Raw genomic sequence first — 9,301 nt, forward strand, 5'->3', positions numbered from 1 at the left:
TACTGTCTTTCCAGACAATTTTAATGCTACAGAAATCAACAAGGAAACATTATTTTGAAGTATTTTTCACTCTTAGTAACCTCCTTATCAAAAAAAAGGAGCAAATATCATCTCCTATTAAAAATAATATTTATTACTTTCTATACATGTGTAACATACATTTCTGGATGCTTCTCAGAATTTCAAAGGAATGTGTGTGTGCATACACAAGTATATTATACACATACATAACATGTACATTGTAAATGCAAACATACTATTTTTTACAACATCTTAGCCTCTAAAAAAACTGATCTGGCCAACAACCCAACTCATGCAAAAGAAATTGACAATACCCCATGTCAAAGGGTAGTATTTCACTTCTTTGAAAGACATTTAATGGCCCCATTCTGTGAACACCCTAATAGGTACAGACAGAATAAAAAAAACAACAATAATAGTACTTCTCATTTATCATCATTCCTTTAAAAAGAAAAAAAAATCATTGCAAGACTTTTGATTTTCCTGATTCCAAGAAATGCTGACAGAAAAATAAATCTCTGCTGCCTGGAGAAATTACCACTTACATGTGTCTGGAGACTGCACTGAATTAGAAACCATTTTCCCTACACGTAATGTATCAAAAAATAACTAATGCCATTGGTATGTGAATAAACTAACAAGATGCAAGTCAAGCTGCCCTGCTTCTGAAAATTTGAGATGTCTTGAAGCAACGCCTAAAAATCAGTTCTCCTCCAGCAACGCACATTTAGTGCTTGATACATAAGACACAAACTGGCACAGTTTCATATACTTACTTGTCCCTCATGTTTTCAAAGGCTGTGCCCACTCATCTGTGTGCAGTTGCTATTGCCTGATTTGTTCCAGCTCTAAGCTTCAATTTTTGTACTTCTGCTCACAGGCTGTTCTCTTGGTGTAAGGCACATCTCTCAAAATGGGTGCAGATTACTCATGAGTGCGTAAGTAGAGTTGATGGAAGAACTATTAACTGGGGGGAAGAAGAAAACCACCTGAAATTGCACAAAGGAGAAAAAAATCATCTTTTTAAATGTTCTGCAGTTCAAAAACATGGCAGCTATAAACATTAACAACTATTAACTTAGAAGCTTCCACAGAAATATATATGAACTGTGTTCACAAATGACCTCCGCAAGCCCAACGCAAAAACTGTGGGTTCATCTTACCTAGGAGAGTAAGAAATCATCTTAAAAGATAAACTGGTATTAAGAAACTGTGCACCATTCAGGAACTGTCTCTGAAACAGAAAATAATGAAGTTTAAGACAAAATTTGCCAAAGATTATGTAAAATTAACACTGCCCATCATAACTGCATCTTAAAGGCCTAATAAACAAAAGCTTATTGTTGTTAATAGGGTCTATTAGAATCATAGAATGGTCAGGGTTGGAAGGGACCTCAAGGATCATGAATCTCCAACCCCCCTGCCACATGCAGGGCCACCAACCTCCCCATTACATAGCAGCCCAGGCTGCCCAGGGCCCCATCCAACCTGGCCTTGAACACCTCCAGGGATGGACGGGGCATCCACAGCCTCTCTGGGCAGCTGTTCCAGCACCTCACCACTCTCATAGTAAAGAACTTCCCTCTGACGTCCAACCTAAATCTTCCCTCCCTCAATTTCAAACCATTTCCCCTTGTCCTGCTGTTATCTACCCTTTCAAAGAGTTGATTCCCCTCCTGTTTGTAGACTCCCTTTAGGTACTGAAAGCAGTACGTGAACACAGTCTGGTCACTGCCAGTGCAAACATTTCATCCCCCTCAGCTTCTGCCATGTGAAACTGTACTTCTGTATCTCACACAAGCCCTATGTTTGTGCAAAATTTTGGAATTTCATCTTTTTCTTCACATTCTCAGTTGTCTGAAAATCTACATTAAATCTGAGACGTACATTAAACTTTCAGCCCCATAGAACTATAATTCACTCAGAATCCTCTTGAAGCTCCCCTCCTGCCTTTAAATGACATCGTCTGCTATGTATGTAAACGGAGAGCTCTTATCAGTACTCAGCTACCATGACCTGGAATAAAATCCATCTACCAGCTATCTCAGTTTTGGTATTCTCGAGAGCACACTGTCAAAGAATCACAGGGTTTTCATAAAGCAAGTTAGTAAGAGGCACAAAATCATCAAATGTAGCTCACATTCCACTGGTGATTCTTACCAACATGAAACCAGACTCCAAAAAAGAAAACTCTTTCAAGAAAAACACTTAAAGGTGCCAACAGTCAAGCAACCAATAAGATACTTAAACTCCCACTTAAATCTATTACACACACTTTTTTTCTAACGTAAAATTCAGTGTAAAAATAGCCTTGGCTAAAAGAGAAAGATGCTGATCTCCAAAAAAAAAAAAAAGCCAGCATCTCCTCTTCAGAATTAAGATTGTTTCTGATAAAGGAAGCTTCCCCTACTAACACTGCATATAATATAAAGCAAACGTTTCCTTACCAGAGTTAATATAAACTTTCAGCAGCAACATCTCTACTTATTTTCTTAATTTCCATATAGTCAAGAATAGATTTGATATCTCAAAATTTGCTTTCGAGATAACACGTATAAAAGATCAAGACAAAATAAATCAAAACTTGGTAGGCATGAAAACAATAATAAAATTTTTTAAAGGATATAAGTTACAAAGATTTTTATGGAAATACAAGCTTCCTGACTGAAAATTTAAGAGCTGTATATCAGCAAACCCATTTATAGAAAACAGAATCACTATAACCTAATCCCAGATAAATAGGCAGTGTGTTTTCTGTGTTTCCAAAATACTAAAATTGCACCAAAGATCAAAAAGGTACTTACTGCATTGATAAGTTAAAAAAAAAAAAAAGTAAAACATGGAAGTATCAGATGATTTAGTAAAAGTAGTAAGAGTCACTGAGCATGAGTTCCATAATAGCATGTATTATCATTTTTGCAGAAGACAGAAAAGTGCAACAAGCCAAAACAAAAAAAAAATAGGATGTAATTCATTGGGACTTGCATTGGGTCTTTGGAGAGAAAAAAAAAAAAAGGTTTTCAATGAAGTATTAATAACCACATTAAAAAAAAAGAAAGATTTAAGATGGACCCCAAACTAGCTCAGAAAAAAAGAATGATAAATGGCAGTACAAAAAAGAAATAATAGCATTTTATACCAGAGTTGAAGGATGAAGTAATATTGCTCAAGCTTTTTCAGTCAGATACATTAGAGTCTAAATTTACAGTTGAACCTGTTGTTAATTGATTAGCTAGGAGAAATAACAGCCAGTATTGTTAAATATTCCAAAAAGACTTAATTTAACAACATCAAATTGAGTGACGTAGCAATAAATTCAATTTCATTTAATTTATAAAAGAAAAACGTATGGTATGTCAGACATGGGTTTGTGGTGGATGAAACATCACAGATTGTGAAAGAGATGATTCAAAGATATATTGGATCTAGAGCAATATTTTAAACTCCAGTATACCAGATACTAAAAATATCAGTTTCTTACATTATGTCATTTGTTAGGAAAAATTATTCAGAAGCAACAGAGAAAAGAGAATTAGTCTTTAAAATACATCATATTAACAAAGTTGGGACTTCAGATTTTAAATCCTTGTTAATCTGTGTGCTTTATATTTCTTTTGCTAGGGTAGTGTGCTTAGATTTATTCTGTGTTAACTGTGCCACATACCTGCTCAACCTTGGAAGACTATCTTAAAAGAAGAATGTTGTAAATTAGAATAAGATCCCCTGTGTATCCAAACACTTGTGGATTTCTATCTTAATTTATTTTTATTTTTCATCTTTAATATCCCCTAAAACATTAAAGGAAATGTAATTTAAAATAAAAATAAAAATGAAAACATGAAAAAATATGAAGGCTACAGAATGAGAGCTGGAACCTAGAGTTCCTACAGAGTCCTTTGTCCAGGTTAGCTTCCCTTCAGTATAAAAGGTTTAAGGAGAAAATAAGAAACTCAGCTAATGGATTTCTTGGCACAGCACATTTGTTTTTTCCAGAGTAGCATCATTTTGCATTTACATTTCATTAATAATTTTACCCTCAGAGTTCAATTCTAATTAATTAAATGTGAAAAAAGGCCAGGTAACTTTCACCTCTTCAACTGCAGTGTGAATTTAATCCTTTAAAAGCAAGCATAAGCACCAAGCCTAGAATATAATTTTCCTATCAAAAAAAGCTAAACTCAACACAATAGCCCTCAGGTGAAATAGCCCTAGAAGCACAGGGTGACATTTGAATCCCAGTGCAAGCACCAGGTATGTGTCAGCAGGCTTAACATTTTCTTCTTTTTAATTCTTTTTATTATTATTTGCTTTTAGAAGCACAGAAAGTTTCCAAGACAACAAGCTTTGACTACTTAGTTTTCTGAAAAGATTTTCATCCATGACAAAAGCATTCATAATGTTCCATGATAATTCGTAGTTAAGCAGTTGCAGTTCTTTTCACTCTTCATTTATAAAATAGTAGTGTTGAAGTTTTCCATTACTTATTCCTAGCATGTATTCATCCTTTTCAAAAGGAAAGGCAAAGCTACAATTGTTTCTCCTAATGAGACTGTGCTGTGGCAGCATCCTTAGCAGGTTCTTGCAGTTCATTGTAGGAGCTATTGACAGCAACTATCAATGTGTGAAACAATGATTGTAAAACATAGCTTGTCAAGAAACTTCATCCTGCAGAAAACTATGATATTTGGAACACTTTTCTTTATAAATGAGGCTTTATAAATGAAGGTGCAAAGCAGCTGCAGAGATCTTTAATCATAATAACAGTAACGTTGCTTGTATTCCAGGCATATGCTATCTAGTATTCAGTGACAGGGTCAAACTGGGCTTTCTATGGATCTGTTGGGCAAATGTCAGATTCTGAAGAACTATGCTACCAATAAATAAGCCTCTGGATCTGTGCACAGGCATACATCAATATTCCAACAGCAGCTTTTAAGAACTGAAGAAGAGAAGTCTCCAAGGAGACCTCACTGTGGCCTCCAGTACAGCATGTAAGCCCTTTGGGGAGCTTACAAGGAGGTGGACCAACTTTTACATGGTCTGAGAGCAATAAGGCAAGTAGGGATGACTTTAAACTAAAAGAAGGAAGGTTTAGGGTAGATGTTAGGATGAAACTTGTTACTCAGAGGGTGATGTGGCACAGGAACAGGCTGCCCAGAGAAGCTGTGGATGTCCCACCTTTGGAAGTGCTCAAGGCCAGGTTGGATGAGGCCCTGAGCAGCCTGACCTGGTGGGAGTCAGCCCTGCCCATGGCAGGATGGGCTGGAACTAAATGTTCTTTCAGATCCCTTCCAACCCAAACCATTCTATGAACTGTGGGAGAATGGTGGGGAAATCAGATTGTTTACTCAGCTTCTCTAGTTCTGTGTACAAGACGCTCTTTTTTCCACTATATTTGATAGAAAAGATGTGAATTACTCAGATACACTCACTTTCTCAGCAGAAGCCAGCAGGAAGTATAAGAAATGAGGTCTTTAATCCAGTAGCCTGAGGCTCTGACTGGAATCAGCACTTGGTGAAAGTGAAGAGGGGGCAGACAGGCATCCCCTTCTGAATTTCAATGCAGCACTGTGTGAAAAACGGTGATAATGAAATCACTTCTATTCAACAATCTGAAATAAAGTTTGCTCACAAGTTGTTCTCCTTGCCTCTATAAACACACCCATATAACTTCCTTGACTTAGCAACTTGCTCCTCAGATTCTTTTATTACTGAAATGAGCAATTCCACTGAACTGGGGTCAGGTGAGCAGTATGGTTTCTTGCCTTCAAGGTGGCTAACCTCTTTATTTCATGAATTTGGGCTGTAAGACCGACAAGCATTTTAAATTTAAAAATAGAATATAGCAGATTAGGAGAAGCTCAAATCTGGAGGGTGAAGGACAGAGGAATAGTTGAAGGCAGGCAAATATGCAACCATCACTTAGTGCCAGCTGTGAGCTCTGCTAGCAAGATGTTTTTGTGATAATAATATCTGGAGTATTTTACTTCAGAAGGTCTTTAAACAGAAGCCACTGTTTTGTCACTGGCATAACTTAAAGAAGTTCAGAAACTTCAAGTTCAGAAAATTACATTTCAGTTATGAGAGAAAACAAGAGGTATGTTCTCTACGGTATCTTTATGCAGCTCGTCTTTCAAGTTTAAGTGTTCCATACCCTTTCCTTGCATTTGGCAGTATCCAGTCCCCTTCGTGCTATTTCCTGGCCATCAAAGCATACCTAATTCTCCAGAGTAGCATGCAATTCCTCATGTGCTTCAGGGAAGGAGAAGATGTTATAATGTTGTACAAGTACACTCATCTGCTTCCAGGGTGTTTTTGCTTGAGCATGCTATCTTTGAAATGTCACTAAGCTGCTTACCTTTAAAGAAATAGATACGTGCTACGACTCAAAATCAGGGGTCTCATAAATACAGCTAACTAGGCTATAGCAAAATTGTGCACGGCAGAGAAAGAAGCAAGATTCTATGATCTGAAAGGACCTTTCCAGTGTGACAGCCCATGTTTCTATTGTTCAGAGAAGTCAATACTACTGCAAATACTTTATTCCTGATACACATCTAACGATTTACCATCAGGAATGTTCCTTTTTGCAGTCATCTCCCTTTGACATTTCTGCATAATGCATCTAAGAAAGATTTCTGCTTACCTTCTGTTTTCATTTGCTGTTGCTCAAGGTCACAATTGCAGAAAATATACTTCAATTCACATTTTGACATCAGTGAATCTGACAGAAGCAATCTTGGTACCTAAACCTGCTTAAATGCAAACCATATTTCAATAAATAGTACTTTAAACCTCCTATAAACAGCATCTTGCTTTTTATTGATAGGACTTATGAAGACAATCCCAAATCAAATAAATTCTTCAGAAATAGCAAAACAGAAATATGTTGGGTGGAAAGAGTCTTCTGGCTTCTATAACATGTTTACTTATAAATTAGTTGTGAAAATTATATTTCTGCATGTTTTCTTAATCAGAAAACCTTGAAATTCCTATCTGAGAAACAAATATAACCCCTACTATTTGAAATGCACTTTAACAATGTGTGTAAGTGTTCTTTTATCCAAGCACTTAAAAAGAGAGAAAAATATCAGGACACGCAATAGAATTTCACAACTATTTAAGTTATTATACATGCACACAGAAATACAAATAGAGAACTAGGAATTACACGGGAACAATCTCATTTGACCTTAGGAATGTGATTTACTCCAAGTAAGTTTACAGTGTTGTATGGGAACTGTTGAATCACGGCCTGAACCACTGACTGAGCACCTGGGGAAAGGACCCAGTCATCCCTGGGAGCACAGGTGAAGGCAATTCAGTTGTGTGACCAGAAGGAGTGGAGCCTGGCTGCACCTCTCTTAGACCTCATTTACAGGCTGACTGCGACTGGAGGAGGATCTCCTATTGGAGATCTCTCTTTGATGGACTTTCCCCTGCAAACTAGAACTTTTGATATGGATGAGCAATCTTCTTTTCCCTTCCTTTATAGCACCTTTCTACTGTGATGATCCTTCTGTCATTGCACTTCTGGTATAATGCCTTTCCATTGTACTGATCTGTCCAATTGCTACAAATGTAAACAACAACTTTATTAGAATTTGTTCCAAGAATTCCACAGGACTGTTATTTTATTTTTTTTTTACAATTATTTCTCATTAAGATACTCTATTACAAAAAAAAAATTCAATCTATATTTTTGTTCTCCATTTCAGAACACAGATTACATATAAACCCAAAAGCATTACTTACGGCTCACTTTGTTATAACTGTTAACAGAATAATAAAAATAAATATGCAAAAAAAAGTAGCCTATGACTAACTAATGATACTCACAGGCAACTGATCTTTCAAGTAGAAAAGCGAAAATTATTTCTATGCTGAAAAAAGTTTCTTAAAGCCAGGACCAAGGCAAAAGAACAAATTCCCTTATTGCTGATTAAACGGTACAAACCATATTCCCAATCCAAGACTCATTCCCTTGATTTGCCACCTCCTATGAAATGCCAACCACAGATACATAAATCAAAATTTATGTCTGCCAAGGGAAACCAGCAAACCAAAAAGTGTTATCAAAACTGGCCACTTCACTCTACTTCGTATTTGTGACAAAGGAAAAGAAAGTAACAATAAAATGCATGGTCAGATGCAGCCCTACTACTTCAGGTACTACTAAGATATTCAATAATGTTACACAATACAACAAGGAGTAAAATAGGAATAGGAATTATAAGAACAGAAGATGGATGAAAGATTTCCCTAAATTCCCATGCAGCATGTAAACCTCAGAGAAATAATTAAAAGCCATTGCTCTTTCCACCGTTTATTTTTGTCTTCAAGCCATTTAGGAGTAATAAAAACAATTTAGTCAGAGCTAAATCTTTCAAAAGTAATTAATATTTCATACATAACTCTTTCTTACTAGTGAACTTCTCTTCCAAGTCAGAGGAATCACATAGCACACAATAAATACCCTACTAACTGCTTGTAGTTGAGGGCATAAAAAACTGCATCCCAAAATACATTCTTCCACTCTGCATTGTGGTATATCTGAGTTACAAAATTGATATTGGGGTCTTTAATACTATAATGTAAAGGAAAGTAGAGCAATAGTTTTGGAGTGGCACAATCCGAGGCTGCAACAAATGAGAACAAACCCAAACCCAAACCCAATGTGAACACAGAAACAAAAGAAAATCTACTTAACTTTAGAAGGCCTCAGGTAGGCAGAGACCTCCAGCAAAATACCCTCACCTCCACTACCAACTCTTAAATGAGGTCTGGGAAGGGGTGGAGCATGGATCCACCCCTTAAGTCACTCAGGTGCACTGCATGTACCTGAGCTCCCTTGGGTTGGCCCTGCCTTCCTGCTAGGTGCTCAGTCTTTGGTTCAGGCAATGACTTTGCATTTCAATACAGGGTCCTGTTTTCACAGGCTAAAACAGCTGACCCATAATCCAATGTAAACAAATAACATTAATTTTCAAATAACTCAGTACACTGAATCTGCAGATTTGCCATGAAAGAAATAAAGATCAGAGAGTCTCATTTGTGTAAAAGTGGTGTAAAAACAAACCACGCTCAATGATAATAGCACTCCACAAAATAGGTAACAGCATCTTTTTGATTTCAGGTCAGGCTTGTAAAGGAAGGTTATATTTGAAATGTGGCCATTTTAAAGTAATTCAGGTAACGGTAATATACTGAGGACTAATGTTTCATTCTTTGTTCATGTTTATCAAGTGCGAAAGTGTGACATCTGAAGGCTTTTTAACAG

At 36.6% G+C, this 9,301-nt stretch overlaps 1 long non-coding RNA gene across 2 annotated transcripts; it reads right to left on the minus strand.

The window, feature by feature from the left end:
• Positions 1-118: 118 nt before the first annotated feature.
• Positions 119-8,770, minus strand: LOC109367497. 2 transcript variants are annotated; one of them, XR_002114671.1, is made up of 5 exons: positions 8,732-8,770; positions 6,668-6,773; positions 5,454-5,589; positions 1,185-1,255; positions 119-1,010 (listed from the first exon to the last, which is right to left on the minus strand). It is a non-coding gene; the product is annotated as an uncharacterized LOC109367497 (long non-coding RNA). The 2 variants fall into 2 exon arrangements; XR_002114673.1 differs by lacking the exon at positions 5,454-5,589.
• Positions 8,771-9,301: the final 531 nt, after the last annotated feature.

This window comes from Meleagris gallopavo, chromosome 4 (genome assembly GCF_000146605.3).
Source record: "Meleagris gallopavo isolate NT-WF06-2002-E0010 breed Aviagen turkey brand Nicholas breeding stock chromosome 4, Turkey_5.1, whole genome shotgun sequence".
Lineage (NCBI taxonomy): Eukaryota > Metazoa > Chordata > Aves > Galliformes > Phasianidae > Meleagris > Meleagris gallopavo.